The sequence below is a fragment of the Jaculus jaculus genome, chromosome 5 (genome assembly GCF_020740685.1).
Source record: "Jaculus jaculus isolate mJacJac1 chromosome 5, mJacJac1.mat.Y.cur, whole genome shotgun sequence".
Lineage (NCBI taxonomy): Eukaryota > Metazoa > Chordata > Mammalia > Rodentia > Dipodidae > Jaculus > Jaculus jaculus.
Genome location: NC_059106.1, coordinates 61,630,733 through 61,650,862, shown reverse-complemented (window position 1 = coordinate 61,650,862; position 20,130 = coordinate 61,630,733). Strand labels below are relative to the sequence as shown.

The window sequence follows — 20,130 nt, the reverse complement described above, 5'->3', positions numbered from 1 at the left end:
CTTCCAAATCTGTTTTCAAGACCTGACTTTACCTGCAACCCACAGGATCAATGAATGTCTAAAACCAATGGGAAAAGGATATCTACAATGCCAAAGCATCACCACAAATACAAAGAATCTACATTTACCACACAGAAATCTGGTGGTTACCACTTTAACTAGGTAGCCAAAATTAGTAACATTAATTGAAGAACAGCCTGACATTATGAACTTCCTGATGTGATTCAAAATGCAGAACACATCATCTACGAAGTACTTGTGCCAAAATGTTTAACCTAAGTCTAATCAAACCTACAGAGATAAACTTCCAGTTTACAGGAAGCAAAGCAGATAGGGGGACAAATTAAACAAAACCTACAGGGAACAATCAGGAGAATTCAGAATGGAATATTCTACAAGTCAGCTGGCATCAGACTCATCAAAGTTAATGACAATTAGAGGAGGTAAGTACTTTTTTTTAAATTAAAGAACATGAAAGAAATACAATCAAATACTTTTAAAAATCTAACTGAGGAAAGCTAAATTTTGTTGGATATTGACTGATGTGATAGAAATACTGTTAATTTTCTTAAGTACATAACCATGTGTTATGATGATGTAAGGTAATAGCTTTAGGGCTGGAGAGATGGCTTAGTGGTTAAGGCACTTGCCTAGAAGCCTAAGGACCTGGGTTCAATTCCCCAGCACCCTCATAAGCCAGACACAAGGTGGCACATGCATCTAGAATTCGTTTGCATTGGCTGCAGCCCTGGTGTGCCCATTCTCTCTATCTGCCTCTCCCCCCACCCAATAAATAAATAAATAAAATATTTTTAAAAGATAATAGCCTTATTTTTCAGAGATGTACACTGAAATGTTTGGGGAGTACAAAGTGCCGCAACACCAACTTATTTTTCATGAAAATATCATACATACAGGGAGGGAGGGAGGAAGGGGAAAGAAAGAAGGATGAATGAATCAGAATCTGAAGTAGAGTTAGAATTACAGCCCAGATATTAAATATTTATTGTTCTGAAATTCACACCAGAGTGTGCCCCCTATGTTATAAGTCTAGCTAATGTACTAAACACTATCTGCATGGGAGCTAAATTGGGGTTAGAAGGGCAATAAAAAGTGTGATAATGATTCTTGCTTTTCTAGAAGCTGACAATCTGATTGCAGAGCACAAGTTTTATATGACAAATCTGTCACAGAATACACAAATGCTGGAAGGATTCAGAAGACACCCACAAACCTTCGGAGAATAAAATATCTCTTCTCTAACAAGCTTCTTATTTGTGGCCCCTTTTCCTTAAGAATCTCTCCTTTATCTGTTTAGCAACAACTATTTTCTACCTCACAAAATTATCTTGAGACTATCTAAACATGAAATGAATGCATAAAAAAAGCATGGTTTGCCTGTTTGGAACACAGGGTGTGAATTTAAAAATAAAATACTATTTACATTTCCACTGGAAAAGCTAATTGACAATGTGGATTTTCTTGCCTCCCAAAGCAATTGTGTTATTTCAAGTACTGAAGATGCCAGAAAGCTTGAAAACTTAAAAATAACCTAACAAAGAGCTCATTCCAACACCAGATGGAAAGAAATTACTCCAAAGACACGTGTGTGGGAGGGCATATATAGAGTATCATATGACACCATGCAAAGGTTTATGTAATTACCTGCTTCCATCAAGATTGGCAGTACTCTGCAGGTAGTAAGCTAGCAAAAGCATCAATTCTCTGAATCACTTAAAAAAAGAGAGACAGAGAAAGAGAAAAGGGCAAGAAATAGCAATGGGGTGGTGAGAGAGAAAGAGAAAGGGAGAAAGAGAGGAGGAAGACGAAAGCCTTCCCTGCAAGCTGCCTTCCATGTGTCTATTGCATGCTGAAATAGTTGGCAGGTAAATGTGAGGACTTAAGCCCTTGGAGCCTTTGACAGTTCTGCCTGTGTCCATATGGCTAAAAGCTAAGGGGGAGGGAAGGTAAAAAGAAGGTGAATTTCAACAATCTGTGCTTTATCAAGGTGAAACACTCTTCACTTGAACATATGCAGAACTTCAAATTGGCAAATTAAGACACACACTTGGCACATAAATTAAAATACCCTTTATTTTATACCATCAAGAGTTCATTGTGTTAAAATGATTTGGATAGGCTTACTTAAAAATTGGTGAAGCACTAAGAGTTACATGCCCATCTACAGAACACTGGTATAGTACTACATACATCCACAAATCGTCAAAACCACAAATTTCTATTATACTTATAGGTTACAGGTTTGGGGGTATGTTTTGTTGTTTGGTTCATTTTTTTAAATAATATTTTACTTATCTATTTATTGGAGAGACAGTGAGAAAGAGACAGATATAAAAGAGAAAGAATAGGTACACCAGGACCTCCAGCCACTGCAAATGAATTCCAAACACATGCAGCACCGCCTTGTACATCTACCTGGCTTACACAGGTCCTTAGGCTTTGTAGGCAAGCGCTTTAACCTCTAAGCCATCTCTCCAGCCCATCATTGTTTTATTCTTTTGGTCTTCTGAGATGGTGTTTTGATATATAGCCCTGGCTAGCCTGGAACTCCCTAGGTATATACCAGGCTCGCCTGGAACTTATGACAAGCTTCCAGCCTCCACTTTCCAGTGGATGTGCTACCACATTCAGCTAAACTACAAGTTGAAATTTGATCAATTTAAAATAACCATATAAGGGCTGGAGAGATGGCTTAGCAGTTAAGCACTTGCCTGTGAAGCCTAAGGACCCCGGTTCGAGGCTCGGTTCCCCAGGTCCCACGTTAGCCAGATGCACAAGGGGGCGCACGCATCTGGAGTTCGTTTGCAGAGGCTGGAAGCCCTGGCGCGCCCATTCTCTCTCTCTCCCTCTGTCTTTCTCTCTCTGTCTGTCGCTCTCAAATAAATAAAAATTTAAAAAAAAACAACATATAAATCTTCAACAGAACCAAAAAATTTTTTTAAAGTAAAATAACTTTTAAAGACTGGAAAGATTGCTCCGTGGCTAAGGCACTTGCTTGCAAAGCCCAATGTCCTAGGTTCAATTCCCCAGTACCCACATAAAGCCAGACGCAAAGTGGTGCATGCATCTGGAGTTTGACACTCATTTATATTCTCTCTCTCCTTGCAAATAAATAAGTAAAATATTTTTTAAAAAAATAACTCTACCCTTAGACTACATAGTGAATTCCAGGTCAGCCTGGACTAGAGTGAGACCCTACCTTGAAAAACCCAAAAATTAAAAATAAAACTCTATACTAAAATGTGGTTTAGTACTGAGTTTCTCACTTAAGACTTTTTTTTTTTAATTTTATTTATTTATTTAAGAGTGACAGACACAGAGAGAAAGACAGATAGAGGGAGAGAGAGAGAATTGGCTCGCCAGGGCTTCCAGCCTCTGCAAACGAACTCCAGACGCGTGCGCCCCCTTGTGCATCTGGCTAACGTGGGACCTGGGGAACCGAGCCTCGAACCGGGGTCCTTAGGCTCCACAGGCAAGCACTTAACCGCTAAGCCATCTCTCCAGCCCTCTCACTTAAGACTTTTATGCCATAACCTTTTATGGTTTGATACACAGATCACCAAAATGTAACAAAAGCTTTTTGAGTGAATGTTAATATAAGCACCTAAAATTTCGTTTATACACTGGGGATATACTAGTTCAATGGTATAGCACTTATGAGTCCCTGAGTTCAATCTCAAGCACTAGAGAAAAAGCAAAAAACAAAAGCCAAAACTCAGCCTATGTTTATACTACAATTCAGAAACATAGACGACCTAGTAAAAGTTGGATTTACAGCCAGGCATGGTGGCATACACCTTTAATCCCAGCACTTGGAAGGCAGAGGTAGGAGGATTGCCATGAGTTCAAGGCCACCCTGAGACTACATAGCAAACATAGTGAATTCCAGGTTATCCTGGGCTAGAATGAAACCTTACCTCAAAAAAAAAAAAAAAAAAGTTGATTTACATTAGAAAGATTTTTATGGAGGATTGAAGGCATAAGAAAGTATAAGAAAGTGGGTTCAGCCGGGTGTGGTGCGCACGCCTTTAATCCCAGCACTCGGGAGGTAGAGGTAGGATTGCCATGAGTTCAAGGCCACCCTGAGACTACATAGTGAATTCCAGGTCAGCCTGGACTAGAAACCCTACCTTGAAAAATCAATACATATGTACGTACGTACGTACGTACACACACACACACACACACACACATTGATAGAGATAGAGATAGAGATAGAGATAGATAGATAGAGAGAGAGAGAGAGAGAGAGAGAGAGAGAATTAGATAGGAATAGAGCATCCACTGGTTTTTCCAATCCAGTTTATCAATATAAGCTCATGCATGTTTCCTATCCATTCCATCAGACAATCTTGCCCCCTCCCATCCACTTTGGCAAGATTAATATATCCTACCCTAAGCTCCACTTCACAGATCTCAGAAACAATTATAATCTTTATAAACAGAGATCACACTGGGAGTCAAGAATGGCAGGAAAAAGTCTAAATTGGATGGATGTGACCCAAAGAGTCTTCAGTCATGGAAGGGGAAGATTAAGAATTTAATAAACAATCATGGTTTAATCCATATAAACTTAACTTAAAGAAAATGAAGAGGTAACTGGAAAAAAACAGAAATGGCCTTCATAAAGGCAATAATAATATAAAAAATAAAATGAACATGATGCCAGATTTCAATATAGAAAAGACATTAAGGGATAACAATCTGATTGTAAAGAAAGAAGAAATATTTTTACATCAAGCTCCCAGTTTCTCTACTCAGACTGCATATTTACTCTGGGAGGCTTTGTGGGTAGCTGATGATGGCAAAGGTTATTCAAGTCCTGTCAAGCCATTCCTAGCATTATACTGGTCACACATGTGGTTTATTTATTTATTTATTTATTTATGGTTGCTTTGAGGTAGGGTATCTCTCTAGCCCAGGCTGACTTGGAATTCACTATGTAGTCTAAGGCTGGCCTCAAACTCAATGATCTTCCCACCTCTGCCCCCGAGTGCTGGGATTCAAGGTGTGCGCCACCATGCCAGCTCATGTGTTGTTTTTATTTTTTTAAAGACCTGCCAATTTATTTTCAAACACTCCAAGAAGGTACAAGCTCATTTAAGTAAAAATAATGAGCAGAGCTGGAGAGATGACTCAGCAGTTAAAGATGCTAGCTTGCAAAGCCTGCCTTCCCAATTTGATTCCCTAGTACCTACCTGAAGCCAGATGCACAAAGTGAAGCTTGAGTCTGAGTTTGTTTGCAATGGCAGGAGGCCCTGACCTGCCATCCTTACTCTTACTTTCCTAAATAATATATGATAATAAGCAAAACTAAGTGTAAGCAGACTAATCATAATCAGATTCTCCCACTAAACTCCAAAACTCATCCATGAGACTCCTCCAAATGAGATCGGCACTCAATGTAAAATATCAAAGTTCTTTCTAACACCTCTAAATTCTGAATACTGCTCACTGCTGAGGTTTTTCTTTTATCCTTCTCACTGTGTATTCATTAAATAACAGCAAAGGAAACCAAAATACTAATCTAACTCAGTATGTGCACCAGAGTATTTGTTCTACTGCATTTTACCAAACACACCATGAACTGGCTCATAAAAAGAACACATACTAAGCCACCTGTGTGTGATATACAAAGAAATATAACTGAACAACAACAACAAAAATAACCTAAATATCATAAATACAAAGAAGCAATTACCTTCTGGTAATTCTGTATTCTCTGTAAATAAGGCCTGTAACTGGCCAATACAGAGGACTTCTAAAATTTTCATCTTTTCCAACTTTATTCAGAGGAAGGGAAAAGGTTCTTAAGGAAAAAGTAGTTTGAATTATTGTTGTTTGGCTCACAAACAAAATATGGTGACTGATTTCATGTCTAAGCAATTGGGGAAAAAAAAAAAAAAGTCCTTTAGAGGTAGTGTTAAATCCATTTGACCAATCATGAACTTGATAAGACTCTTGGAAAAATACTCTGGCAGCACTACCAGCACCAGCCTGCTTCTTAGATAACAAGGAAACAGGCTGTGGTCTAAACATATGTGACTCTTGATTTCAGAACCAAACTCATGCCCTGATGGCCACTGATACTTTAAACTCACGAAATCACATCATCAATATTAAATTGGATTTATATATTCAAAAAATAATATACAGCCAGGGAGATGGCTCCATATAGAAAGAGCTTGCAAGCATGAGTACCTGAGCTAGGATACCCAAAACCCACATAAAGCCGGGTATATAGCATGTCTGTAATCCCAGTGTCCTTGCAACAAGAAGATAGGAGAATCACAAGAATCTTGCAGGCCAGCTAGTCTGATGAACAGAGTGGAAAACAATAAGCGATCTTGCCTGAAACAAGGTGGAAGGGGAGGAACAACACTTGAAAGTTATCCTCTAACTTCCAATGCGTGTCATGGCACTCAAACTTAACACACATGAACACACAACACACTAAAAAAATAAACAGAAAGAAGCCAGGTGTGATGGAACAAGCCTTTAATCCCAGTACTCAGGAGGCTGAGGTAGGAGGAGTGCCATGATTTTGAAGTCAGCCTGGGCTAGAATGAGACCCTGCCTAAAAATAAATAAATAAAGAGATAGAACAATATAAGCAAACCCTATCACCCCCCAGCAAAATTTACAGATTACCTATTTTAGATCACAAGCATTTCAAAGTACCTGCTGAGAATTCAAGAAACTTTTAGGCAATATTCGTAACAACTCTGGCACTTTCTTAGGAACAAAAAGGAGGAAATCAAACAGCAACTTGAGTACCCTCTATCTCATAACATGAATTTGCCAGGTGATGACACCTGCCTGTAACTGCAATATTCAGGAGGCTGAGGCTGAAGGATCACCACTTCAAGGTCAATGTGGGCAACATACTGAGTTTGAGGTCAGCTGAGCTACATAACTATAACTTGTCTCTAAATAAACAAATAAAAATAGATAGCCATGGGCTGGAGAGATGGCTTAGCAGTTAAGTGTTTGCCTAAGAATCAAACACTTTCCTGTGAAGCCTAAGGACCGCAGTTCAAGGCTCAATTCCCCAGTACCCACATAAGCCAGATGCACAGGTGGTACATGCATCTGGAGTTTGTTTACAGTGGCTGAAGGCCCTGGCATGCCCATTCTCTCTCTCTCTCTCTCTCTCTATCTGCTTCTTTCTATCTGTCTGTCGCTCTCAAAAAAATAAATAAAAATTAAAAATTAACAAAAATTTAAAAAATAGATAGCCAAAAACTAAGGAATGAGGTGTAGGATAGCTATGTAATTTTTTAAAATATGGAACTTTATCTTATGTTCATAATCTCACCAAGGAAAAGGAAAAAAAAAATAAAAAAGATTATGAGCTTGACTCAGCTACACAGTGAACTCCAGAAGGAGCTCTGTGAGTTCAAGGCTGGCCTGGGCTACTGAGTGAGCTCCAGGTCAGCCTGGGCTGTAGTGAGACCCTGCCTCAAAAAAAAAAAGTAAAAAAGAAAAGACAGGGGCTGGAGAGATGGGTTAGTGGTTAAGATTCTTGCCTGCAAAGCCTAAGGACACAGGTTTAATTCCCCAGTACCCACATAAGCCAGATGCACAAGATGGTGCATGTGTCTGGAGCTCATTTGCAGTGGCTGGAGGCCCTGGAGCACCAATTCTCTATCTCTCTTTCTCTCTCTCTCTCTGCTTGAAAATAAATAAAAGGTTTTTTTTTTTTTTAAAGATAACATAAAAATGTTAAACTGGGTGTGGTAGTACACACAATTAATCCCAGCACTCCGGAGGCAGAGGTAGGAGGATCACTGTGAGTTCAAAGCCACCCTGAGACTGCATAAGTGAATTCTAGGTCAGGCTGGACTAGAGTGAAACCCTACCTCAAAAAAACAAAAAACAAAAAAAAGTTAAGCTGAAGGTGCATACAAGAAAACACCACATTGGTGAACTGGGACATAAAAGTGAAAAAAGATAGGAGGAAAATATATGTAAGTCAGGCTGGGGAGATGGCTCAGTAGATAAAAGCATTTGCTGCATAACCATGAGGGTCTGGCTCATCCTGAGTTTGATTCCCCAGAACGCACATAAACAGCTGGGTATGGCCATGCATACCTGTAACCCCAGTTCTGTGGGGAGTAGAGAATGGAGAATCACTTGAGCTCACTAGTCAGCCAGTCTAATGAAAAACAGCAGCTCCAGATTAAGTGAGACTCTGTCTCAAGGAAATAAAGCAGAGGAGTGATAAAGAATGGCATCTAATGTTCTCCTCTGGCCTCTTCCCTCTTCTCTCCCTCTTTTTTTCTCTCTCTCTCACAGAGAGAGAGGAAGAGAGAGAAAGAAAGAGAAATATATAGGCTATATCTAAACAGAAAGCATTATTATGTCTTTCATAGGAAATAGGAATTATTTAAAATAATTTCTTAGTTTTGTTCTATCCTCAAACGCCAGGACACTTTGCTGTGAGAAGCCATGCTCCCTGGCCAGTACTTGCCTGGAAGACCACCGCCTCTGGGATCGGCTTCACACCCAGCAGCATTTGGGAAATAGCCCCACCTTTGATTGGGACTTTGGATACAAGGAAGCCCAATAACTACTTCCACTGCTGCAGGTGGCACAGGCTGCCTGTCCACTGCAAATACTGGATGTGGGCTGTGGGACATCAAGCCTGTGCACAGGCCTCTATACCAGATCTCCCAACCCTTTGGATGTGCTAGGGGTGGACTTCTCTCCTGTTGCCGTGGCTCACATGAACAGCCTCCTACAAGGTGGCCAAGGGCAAACACACTTGTTCCCTGGGCACCCTGTCTCTTGCTTTAACTTTATGCAGGCTAATGGAAAAATTTTGAGGTCTGTGGCTTCATCTGGTACCTTCCAGCTACTGCTGGACAAGAGTACCTGGGATGCTGTTGGCCGGGGTAGTGTGGCTGGGGGTTTACCAGATGTTATCAGAATGCCTGAGGGTCAAAAATAAATAAATATGATAAATATGATTTGGGTATTTAATAAATATTAAGAACATAGTGAGCTGGAAAGATGGCTTACCTGTTAAGGCATTTGCCTGCAAAGTCGAAGGATCCCAGTTCGATTCTCCAGGACCCACATAAGCCAGATGCACAAGGGAACACATGCATCTGGAGTTTGCAGTTACTGGAGGCCCTAGCGTGCCCATTCTTTCTCTCTCTCCCTCTTTCTGTCTCAAATAAATAAAATATATTTTTGAAAAAACAATATAGTGGTATTGGGGAAACTGAGGCAAAATGGTAAGTACCTGAAGGCCAGACTAAACTAGATAGCAAGCCTCTTTCTCAAAAAGAAAAAACAGACAGGGGAAGAGCTAAAAGAACATATTGGCCCTTAGACCATAAAGAATGAATAAATGCAGAAAACAAACACAAATTCACATGAGATAAAACTATTCTCCTAAGGGAGTAACACCTGCTGTTGTCTGGCTAACTGGATATATTATGCCCACCTAACTGCCCTGTAAGTACTTTTTAAAATGTTGTTACCCATATATTAATGCTACACTCACTTTTGGTTAAAGAAGCTTCTTTTTTCAGATGGTGGTGACCACTGGGATAACTCAAAAGTCACCATAATTCTGAGAAGTGACAGTGGAGTGTTCAGCACTGAGACATCTCTATCACACCTTCCAAGGCTCAGGGTCCACTGCGGAAGAGGTGGTAGAATGAATGTAAGACCCAAAGGAAGGGTAGAACTCCTTATAACATGTTCCTTCAAACACAAAATGGCATTGATATTCATGACCTTACCATGCCTGACACTACCTACACAAGACCACCATAATAGGAGGAAAAGATGATGACATCAAAATTAAAAGAGAGACTAGGGCTAGAAGGATGGCTTAATGGTTAAAGTGTTTGCCTGCAAAGCCAAAGAACCCAAATTCGATTCCCCAGGACCCACGTTAGACAGATGCACAAGGGGGCCAGCCTAAGACTACATTGTGAATTCCAGGTCAACTTGGGCTAGAGCAAGACCCTACTTGGGTGGGGAAAGGGGAACATCACTGGCCATACTAATGAAGCACAAAGCAAATTTGAAGCAAAACAGACAAAAATACATCAAGTTCCTTCTACATAGTACAATTTCCCCACACTTCAAATTACCATTATATGGAACTTTCTTAAGGTAAGAAAACTGAAAACATTCAAGAGAAATAGACATATGAACAGCATGGAAGAAACTGCAAGAACAAAGGTCCAGAGGCAGCAAAGCATGGGTTTTTGAGCAGTTCTACTTGCTAGAGAATACAAGAAATAGGAGGGATAAAATGAAAAGGTAAAAAGGTTATAAAACACTGTTATAATGTTGAAAGAACTCTGGAGTGGTCTGAAGATTAAGAATATTTATTGCTGGGCTGGAGAGATGGCACAGCAGTTAAGGCACTTGCCTACAAAGCCTAAGGACCCAAGTTTGATTCCCCAGTACTCACATAAAGCCAGATGCACAGGTGGCACATGCATCTGGAGTTCGTTTGCAGTGGCTGGAAGTCCTGATGTGCCCATTCATATTCTTTCTCTCTCTCTCTCTCTCTCTCTCTCTCTCTCTATATATATATATATATATATATATATATATATATATCCGACTCTTTCTTTCTCACTCTCTCTCTCAAATAAATAAATAAATAAAATATTTTAAAAATATTTATTGCTAAGACTCAATTCAATTGTACAGAATGAAAAAAAAAGTTTTGCTTAAAAGAATCTGAAGGCAATTTTACTGAACTGGGGCCCAACAATGACGTTCTTTTTAACAATGGTAAAGATATACTGTACTTGTTTCCCAGAGATTTGACTAATTGTTAACTTCTTATAGAAATTTCTGTGAATTAGCACTTGATTCCAAGGCAACCTGATGTTCAGGCTTAATATGCATTTTTTGTGTGTTTGTGTGGTGCTGGGGACCAAGCCCAAATGTCTCGTGCATGCTAGGCAGGTGTTCTCTATCCGTCTACATTCCCAACCTTATATTCATTTTTTGTTTGTTTGTTTGTTTGTTTGTTTTTCAAGGTAGGGTCAGCTCAGGCTGACCTGGAATTCACTATGTAGTCTCAAGGTGGCCTCAAACTCACATCAATCCTCCCACCTCTGCCTCCTGAGTGCAGGGATTAAAGGTGTACACCAGCATGCCTAGCTATATCCATTTTTCAATCTGCCATTTGTTGAGTGCTCACTGGTGCAAGATACCCTCTATACATGGTTTACATTAGCACCTCACGGAATTAGTTATAATACCAAAAAGCTTACAGATGACAACAAATTTACTGCATTTAACTTAGAGAAAAGGAGAATGAAGAGCATATCAAATCTCTTAAAAAAATGGAAAATGCTTTTAAATATTTTTTTTTTTTAATTGGACTGGAGCCAGGCATGGTGGCACATGCCTTTAATCCCAGCATTTGGGAGGCAGAGGTAGGAGGATCACTGTGAGTTCGAGGCCATCCTGAGACTACGTAATGAATTCCAGGTCAGCCTGAGCTAGAGTGAGACTCTACTTCAAAAAAAATTTTTTTTTTGGACTGGAGAGATGGCTTAGAGGTTAAGGCGCTTGCCTGCAAAGCCAAAGGACCAGGTTTGATTCCCTAGGACCCACATAAGACAGTTGCACAAAAGGGCACATGAATTTGGAGTTCATTTATAGTGGCTGGAGGTCCTGGTGTACCCATTCTGTCTCTATCATTATCTCTCTCTCTCTCTCAAATAAATAAAAATTAAAATATTTTTTTAAAAAACAGCTGAATCTAAGCTGGATGTGGTGGCACACGCCTTTAATCCCAGCACTTGGGAGGCAGAGGTAGGAGGATCACCATGAGTTGGAGGCCACCCTGAGACTGCATAGTGAGTTCCAGGTCAGCTTGGGCTAGAGTGAGACCCTACCTCGAAAAAGCAAAATAAATAAGTAAATAAATAACAGCTAATTCTACTCTAACAACATTAGCATGAGAATTACATAAAGGATATGTTTATCCTCCCTGACTAGAAGGCTCAAACCAACTAAAAATTTTTGCCAGGACTAAGAATACAGAAAACAGTAATATGCAAACAGCATGAAATACAGTCTATCCTCAAGAGTGTATAAATCCACTATTATAATTCCCAAGACACAGACATAACCGTTTCTTGCAATTTTCCCTAAAAACAGAAGGAACAAAATAGCAGCTGTGAAATCACCCAGACTACTAAAAACAGCTCAGCATCTCTTAAAAAGAAAAAAAAAGGAGGAGGAAAAAAAAATTCTCATCAGCAACACATGCCAAAAAAAAAAAAAAAAAAAAAAAACCGACATCTCCACAGACTCGTCACTTATGGTAGGTAGGGTATAGTAGGAGAAACAACAGGATGACAATCGCTATCATGTGGCACGAAACCAAAGCACCAGCAATTTGGTTCCCGTGAGAGATCACTTTCCCTTCGGGAGCATGCCTGCTTCCCGGGGTGAGCCACCCCGTTAAGCCCGCTCCCTCGCAGGCACGGCCTGGTGACATGCAGTCCGTCCACAGGTACGGCAGCCCCGCAAGCCGGGGCAAACGCGTCCAAGCCGACAGATGCGCCAACTCAGAAAGGAGGTCACGAAGCCGGGGAAGAGCTTTAAGCCCTCGCTCCCGGGGACGAGCCCCGTGCGGTTCCGGTGGGCTCCCGTGTGTTTTCTGTTCTGCGGATGCAGGTGTCCGTGGCGGGAAGGCCTGGCGGCGCTGCGAGGGCTCCCTCCACCCCGACGCTGCCTGACTTCTGCAGAGCAGACCCCCCCCCACACACACACACACACTCCCCGGGTCACCGGGGAACCGAACACCGTCAGAACCCTGCCAATCTCCATCCAGCCCGCCGGCCGCGCGGTGACTGACAGGCCCGAAGGGACTTGAGGATGCTCGCGTCCCCTCATCGGAACGGCATCGTCCACGCCTAACTTTGAAACGCTGCCGCGGCGGCGGACCGCCACCCCCCCGGCCCCGGCCCCTCTCCTCTAGGGCACCCCCGCCCCCGGGGCTCCTTAGGCCGAGCGTCCCGCCTCCAGCCCCGGGGCGCCCGGCGTGCAGCCCGAAGCCCCTCGGCCGGCCGTGCAGCTCGCGCCCCCACCCCCCCGAGCCCGGGGCCTGCAGGGGGGAGCGGGGGCTGCAGGAGACAAAGGCTGTGGCGCCGCGGCGGCCGCCAGGACCGTCCCCTCGGGGCCAGCGCCGACCCCCGCCCCAGCCTCGCGTGCAGCCGCCGCGCCTCACCCGTAGCTCCCGCGCCGGCCGTGGCTCCAAGTCTAGACGAACAATGGCAGGAGGCGGCGCCGGCGTCCGAGGCTCAGGCCCTCTGCGGCTCGCGGACTGACGGACTAAAATCCACTGGCGGAGGGAGGGAAGCAGGGAGGGAGAGAGAGAGCGCGAGCGAGCGAGCGAGCGAACGAGCAGCCCCGGCGCGCGCCCTCCCGCCTTTCCTCGGAGAGGCGAGGCCGCCCGGCCCGCAGCCCGCCCGGCCGCCCGCGCGCGCCCCGCCCCCTCGCCTCGCCACAACATTGTAGTAAATTCCTATTGGGCCGCGCGGGAGGGAAGGAGGGGGCCGGGCCCGCGGCCCGACAGCTCATTGGCTGAGGCCAAACTTCTTGCTTTTTCCCCTCGGCTTTCTCTCCCCCCCCCACCCCGACCGGTAAGGAGAGAGGAAGGGGGGGGGGGATGAGGGAGGGAAAGGCGAATGGGGGGGGGGGCTAGCTGAGTTGCGCACGCGCAAGTCGAACCCAGTCTGGCGCCTGAGACCTGGTATTGCCAGCTCCAGCAGCGCCCGCGTGGAGAATGAAGTGGCTAGTGCCCAGAACCACAAGGTGAGGCTTTTCCTCCCAAAAGCTGAGATTTGGGGACTTCGGGGGGGGAGGGGCAATGGAACCAGGCTCCCCACAACGGATTAACACCCCCGCAAATACCCCTAGTAACCTCAGGGACGTAAATCGCTCAACTCAGGGCCTCAGTTTCCCCGTCCACTTAGCTTGACCATTCTATAAGACCTTTCCTCTCCTGGCAGCTACATGTAAGGCATGAAATGGAAGTGTTTAAGTGTTGAGACAACACCATGACTTCTCACCTGTCTTCTACACTTTAGGTTCTCCCAGTTCCTCTCTGGAACACTCGAAGTCATAAAAACCAAGCTTCCATGGTCTGATCTCCAGATGAATTCAAGGTTGCTCTGAAAATTGACTAGTGTGTATTTATTTCTCTCCAGAATTTTTCGGAGGCCCCTCGACCCTTTTTATACTTCCTGTCAGGCTAGTGTCAGAACACACTTCAGGCCCACAGAGCAGGAAGAAGTCTGGTTTAACACATACCCAGAAGGTATGACAGGTTCTGGCATTTCATTTTAGAGATAATGAAACTAAAGCAGAGAGACTTGGCCCTGCCAGGATCAGAAGCCAAGCAATCTGACATCAGAGCTGGCACATGCCAGCTAGACTGTCTCCTGGTGTGTCTAATCAGAGCCCCCTTTCTGATCTCAGCTCCGATTCTGCAGTCAGGCTGTCCAGGTTCAATGCTCGGTCTCAAACCCTACCTAACCATTTGGCTTTCTGTGGACCTCAGTTTCTGACCCCATAATAGGTAAAACAAAGGGTAGGAGTAGTGGTGTATGCCTGTTATTCTAGCAAATAAGAGATGGAAGCAGGAGGATCAGGAATTCAAGGCCAGCCTCCACTAATACAGTGAGTTCAAAGCCAACCTGGGCTACATGAGACCCTGTCAACAAAAGGAAGTTGGAAATAACAGTCTCATCCCATAGAGTTACTGTAAGAATCAAAGTAGCTGGGCGTGGTGGCGCACGCCTTTAATCCCAGCACTCGGGAGGCAGAGGTAGGATCCCCATGAGTTCAAGGCCACCCTGAAACTACATAGTTAATTCCAGGTCAGCGTGGACCAGCGTGAGCCCCTACCTCGAAAAACCAAAAAATAAGTAAATAAATAAAATAAATAAAAGTAATGTGCTGGAGAGATGGCTTAGCAGTTAAAATATTTGCCTGCAAAGCCAAAAGACTCAGGTTTAATTCCCTACATAAAGCCAAATGCACAAGGTGGCACATGCTTCTACAGTTTATTTTCAGTGGCTAGAGGCCCTGGCGCACCCGTCCTCTCTTTCTTTCTCTCTCTCTCAATCAAATAAATAAAAATTTTTAAAAAAGAATCAGGGTTGGAGAGATGGCTTAGCTGTTAAGGCACTTGCCTGCAAAGCCTAAGGATCCATGTTCCACTCCCCAGTCCCACATAAGCCAGATGCACAAGGTGATACATATGCAATGTCACACATGCACACAAAGTGGCACATGCATCTGAAGTTTTGATTACAGTGGCTGGAGACCCTGACATACCAATTTTCTCTCTCTCTCATTCTCTCTTGCTCACTTGCTCCCTCTCAAAAAAAAAAAAAGCCAATCTGTTGGGCTTGCCTCAAAAAAAAAAAAAGAATCAAATTAATTAGGCTGTGGAGATGGCTTAGAGGTTAAAGAACTTTGCTTGCAAAGCCTGATGGTCCAGGTTCAATTCACAGCACCCATGTAAAGCCAGACACAAAGTGGCATAGGAGGCTGTCATTCGTTTGCAGTGTCAAGTGACCTTAGCATGCCTATACACACAAATGCAAATAAATAAAATTAAAAATAATCTAATTAAGTGTAAAGGGATCAGAAAAGTGCCTAATACACAGTAAAACCTCAGTAAATCTTAACTTTTTGTATATGTGTTTGTGTTTGTGATATATAGATGGGCATGGACATGTGGGTTGGCCATAGTGTCCTCTTTTTTTTAATATTTATTTTTATTTGAGAGAGAATGGGTGCACCAAGGCCTCTAGTGGCTGCAAATAAACTCCAGATACATGCTCCACCTTGTACATCTGGCTTACATGGGTCCTAGGGAATTGAACCTGGGTCCTTTAGCTTTTCAGGCAAATGCCTTAACTGCTAAGCCCTCGTAGTGTCCTCTTTATTGCTCTTCTGTCTTATTTCTTTGAGAAAGACTGTATCACTGAAACTAGAGTTTGCATTGATTTCCGTTAGACTGGCTGACTGAGAAACCTCAGTGATCCTCCTGTCTGTGCCTGCTTCAGTACTGAGGTTATACATGTGTGGCCATGCTTGGCTTTTTACATGAGTGCTGAGGATTGAAAGCAAGTCCTCATGCTTGCTCACTGAGCCATCTCCCCAACCCAGTAAATGTTAATGATATCATTACTACTTGGAGACTAAATATTGACTGAGAGGTATATGAGTGGCCAATAATATAGTTGTTAAAAATCCAACTGCTGCTGGGTATGGTGGCACACACCTTTAATCCCAGCACTCGGGAGGCAGACATAGGAGGAATGCCGTGAGTTTGAGGCCACCCTGAGACTGCACCCTGGGATAGAGCAAGACCCTACCTTGATTAAAAAAAAAAAAAAAATCAACTGCTATTAGGTCAGAGATGAGTATAATATCTGTTTGAAGCATCATAAAACCCCTTGAGGACTATCTGACTACCCTATTTGAAACAGCCATCACTCACACACCCTTGCTCTGCTTTAATTATAGCACTTTTCATAGCATTTACCCCTCCTTAACTTCCTACTATATATTTGTTTATTTCCATATTGTTTATTTCCACATCTCTAAAATTGTCAGAATCTAGACCTACAAGACTGGAGCTTGGAGGAACAGGGACTTTGTTCCTCTTGTTCATTTCACAGAACACTATAGACACTTTAAGTGTTGCTAAACAAGTGAATGGTTTGTCCCTGTTTTATTAATAAGGAAACAGGCTTAGAGATTTGGCCAGCATGTACTGTGGATAAGGCACCTATTCTTAAATACTCTGATCCTCTGCTTCAAACCCTCAGGTTCAACTGTGCTTTTGATTAGGGAGCTATGGTTTGACCACCTCTGGGTCTCAAAGGCTTCCTTCACCTATTCGACAGGGAAATCTGGAACCACGAAAGATGAACACTGAAGATCAATCCCCAGATAAATGACCACTTCCACCACCACCACATTACCCAGCAAATTCAGATTCATGAAATATAGCCAATGGCACAGATTTAAGGACTCTTGAATGAATATATAGAATTTGTAACATTTAATAACCACCATCCTGAAAATAAGGAGAGGCCTTGGGCTAGCAGAAAAGGCTGGGCACAAGGCAGGTGTAAACCAGTGGTAGATTCAGAGTGCCACATAATACCGCACCAGAATCTGTTGATCTTGATATTAGAATTTCAAAGTCCAGAATTCTAGTACTGGCTTTTAATTCTTAGCTCAGAGATGAAAGGACCTTGCTAACTGTAAATTATTATCCACACACAAGGGGGTTTCGTTATTAATTAAACACCATCACCTGTTAACTAAGTGTCCTATCTCTGAGAGTGGCTGGGCTCATCCTATATGGGGGGCTGAGAATATAAATAACATCCATTCTGAAGACAAAGAAACTGTCCTTTACTCCTGTACCCATCTGCCAACCCAGACATTCAGTCCCAGCACACCCTACAGAGGCTGCCATTAGGTAACAAGAGCAAAGGTCCAAAGCACCGTCTCTGAGGCTAATTTTCTAGGCAGAAACACTTGGGCTCCATGCTCACATCTGGATGGCGGCTGTGCCATGCTCCAAGGCTCAGGACAGGGTCCCTAGGGGCCATCTCTACTCCGCCTGCCAGCTGAGCCCACTACTACCTCCCTCACCACCACCACCACCCTGCTTCTTCCTGGGGAATACAGACCCTGCTAGTTGCCTGTTAGCCCCTGCAGCAGTCAGGGGCTCAAAGAAAAAAAAAAGCCAGCATTAAAGGGTCTTAATCCTTCCTGGTTGTAAACTGAGCTCCAGTGAAAGCAAACACCAGCTGCACAAAAGAGGGTGAAATTAGATGGCAAAATTAGGCGCTGACCAGTGGGGAAAGTCAGTGAGGGTGGACAAGGCCTCTGATGACAGGAGATGTGACTGGAAGAAAGAGGGGGTAACAGTTGGACTCTGAACCGTATCCAAATCTGGGGCATGGGAGGATTAGGGACACAGCTGGCCTGAAACCCTGGTGATAGGGCGCACGAAAATGTCCAGCAATTGTGATAGGCAGTAATAGATGAAGGGTTTTGAAAATGTGGACCCATCAGCAAAATGTTCTAAACAGTCACTACTGAATGAAAGGCAGTCCTAGAAGTCAGGCTTGGTAGTGCAGGCCTGTAATCTCAGCATTCTGGAGGCAGAGGCAGGAGGATTGCTGAAAGTTCAAGGGCAGCCTGTTCTATATAGTGAGTTCCAAGCCAGCCAAAACAACATGTGAGACCCGGTCTAAAAAGTACTACAAGTATAGGAAAAGTTGAGTTTTCTGTCATGCCCACAGTGCAAAACTGCAGTCACTTTAGACTTTATTTATTTATTCACTCATTCATGTAGCAATGCTAGGGGTTGAAACTAGTGCCTTACACAAGCTAGGCAAGCACTCTGTGACTGAACTAGAGCCCCAGGCTTCTTTTTTACTTTTTTGATAGGATATCATTCTTTAGCCTAAGGTCGCCTCTAACTCAAGACAATCCTCCTGCCTCAGTCTTCCAAGTGCTAGGATTGCTTTTTATTTTGTGACATGGTCTCTCTAAATTGCCTGGGCTGTTTTCAATTTTAGTCTTCCTGCCCTAGCCTCTGTAGTTATCTAGGATTAAGGCTTGTACCACCAGGCCTGGCTTTTTCAGACCTTTTAAACACAAGTGATAAACCACACAAGCTATAATGGGATGGAAATTACTATTCATGCAGTGAAATGTCTTTCCAGGGGATTATTTTTATTAGCAGTACTTGAATTATTCATAAAAATTTTAGAAAATATAGTTAAAGAAGAATATAGTTAAATAAGTTTATAAATCACCATAAAGTCACCAATCAGAAATAACTGCCATCAAAAAAATAAAGAAGGGCTGGAGAGATGGCTTAGCGGTTAAGCACTTGCCTGTGAAGCCTAAGGACCCTGGTTCGAGGCTCGGTTCCCCAGGTCCCACGTTAGCCAGATGCATAAGGGGGCGCACGTGTCTGGAGTTCGTTTGCAGAGGCTGGAAGCCCTGGCGCGCCCATTCTCTCTCTCTCTCTCTATCTGTCTTTCGCTCTGTGTCTGTCGCTCTCAAATAAATAAATAAAAATGCTTTAAAAAAAAAAATAAAGAACGAACTGCCATCAGCCGGGCGTGGTGGTGCACATCTTTAATCCCAGCACTCAGGAGGCAGAGGTAGGAGGATAACCATGAATTTCAGGCCAGTCTGAGAATACAGAGTGAATTCCAGGTCAGCCTGGGCTAGAATGAGACCCTACCTTGGGAAAAAAGAAAGGAAGGGAGAAAAGGAAAGGAGAAGAGAGGGGAGGGGAGGGGAAGAGAGGAGAAGAGAGGAAAGGAAAGGAAGGAGAAATGATTGTCATCAATGTTCTGGTGAGACACCTTTCCTTCAAGTATCTTTCTTACATATACATGGTTTTAATTACAAAAATAATATGAAACAGGGTGTGGTAGCCCACGCCTTTAATCCCAGCACTTGGGAGGCGGAGGTAGAAGGATCGCCGTGAGTTCAAGGCTACCTTGAGACTACATAGTGAATTCCAGAGCCTGGGCTAGAGTGAGACCCTACCTGGAAAAACAAAAACTAATAATAATAATAATATGAAATTAGGCCAGACATGCCTTTAATCCCTACACTTGGGAGACAGAGGTAGGAGGATCACTGTGAGTTTGAGACCAGTTTGGGACGACAGAGAGAGTTCCAGGACAGCCTGAGCTAGAGTAAGACCCTACACCTTGGGGGAAAAAAAAAATCAAATTGCTATACTACAGAACCATAGTAACAAAAACAGCATGGTACTGGCACAAAAGCAGACATGTAGATCAATGGAACAGAATAGAGGACCCAGATGTAAGTCCGGATAGCGATAGCCACCTGATATTCGATAAAAATGCCCAAAATACTCATTGGAGAAAAGACAGCCTCTTCAGCAAATGGTGCTGGGAAAACTGGATATGTATCTGTAGAAGGATGAAAATAGATTCTTCTCTCTCTCCATGCACAAGAATTAAGTCCAAGTGGATTCAAGACTTTAATATCAGACCTAAAACTCTGAAACTGCTAGAGGAAAAA

The 20,130-nt window shown here is 43.2% G+C and overlaps 1 protein-coding gene and 1 pseudogene across 11 annotated transcripts in view; one reads left to right on the top strand and one right to left on the bottom strand.

Annotated features, from left to right (window-relative positions):
* Nucleotides 1-20,130, bottom strand: part of LOC101605199 (delta-type opioid receptor) — a 307,172-nt gene that overhangs the window by 182,383 nt on the left and 104,659 nt on the right. For 2 of the 11 annotated variants that reach the window (XM_045149490.1, XM_045149492.1), the window contains exon 1: nucleotides 13,247-13,448. The exons of 6 other annotated variants lie outside the window; for them this stretch is intronic. The gene's annotated coding sequence lies outside the window, so the exon portion shown is untranslated. Of the gene's footprint in view, nucleotides 1-13,246; nucleotides 13,449-20,130 lie in introns of those variants that run through there. 3 more of the 11 variants (XM_045149494.1, XM_045149497.1, XM_045149499.1) reach the window with 3 other exon arrangements.
* LOC101610973 lies at nucleotides 583-8,978 on the top strand (annotated as a pseudogene).